Source organism: Parus major, chromosome 18 (assembly GCF_001522545.3).
Source record: "Parus major isolate Abel chromosome 18, Parus_major1.1, whole genome shotgun sequence".
Classification (NCBI taxonomy): domain Eukaryota; kingdom Metazoa; phylum Chordata; class Aves; order Passeriformes; family Paridae; genus Parus; species Parus major.
Genome location: NC_031786.1, coordinates 1,487,026 through 1,487,629, shown reverse-complemented (window position 1 = coordinate 1,487,629; position 604 = coordinate 1,487,026).

Sequence of the window (604 nt, the reverse complement as noted above, 5' to 3'; positions counted from 1 at the left end):
TCATCCCATCCCTCCATCAGCCCTTCCTTATCCCCATTCCTTACCCCATTTTCCCACCCCAAAGCCACCCCAGGGCACAGCAAGGGCCCGGTTCCTCGGCCAAGTTCTGTTTGCACACCCCAAAAATGCCCAGGAATTCTGATCCTGTTCCGAGGTTTCCTCCTGTGTCCTGCACAGGGACAGCAAAGCCCTCCCTGAGCCCACAGCTTGTGCCAAGGGGATTAAAAACCAGGATCTCGCAGGACAAACAAGGACACTTCTCCTCTTTTCCAGCCATCGCTCTCCCTCCTCCTTCTCACTCCAACCTTCTGCAAAGCCAGGAGGGTTCCCACACCTTCCCCCATCCCTGGGTGGCAGGAGGGTGAGGAGGGAGCCAGCGCTGCCCTCTGCTCCCACGGGAATCCTCTCCTGCCCCCCTGCATCCCGCAGGGCGCTGTTTGCTTTGGATGCCACACCGCGCTCAGGGTGCCTCAAACTGACCTTTCCTGTTTTCCCAGCCAAGGCCTCGGATCAGGAACGAGATGTTGGAGATTAATCCCCTTCAGGGGCTGTTCAGGGGCTGCTGGATTGGGGAAATGGATCCACTGGATTGGGGAAATGGATC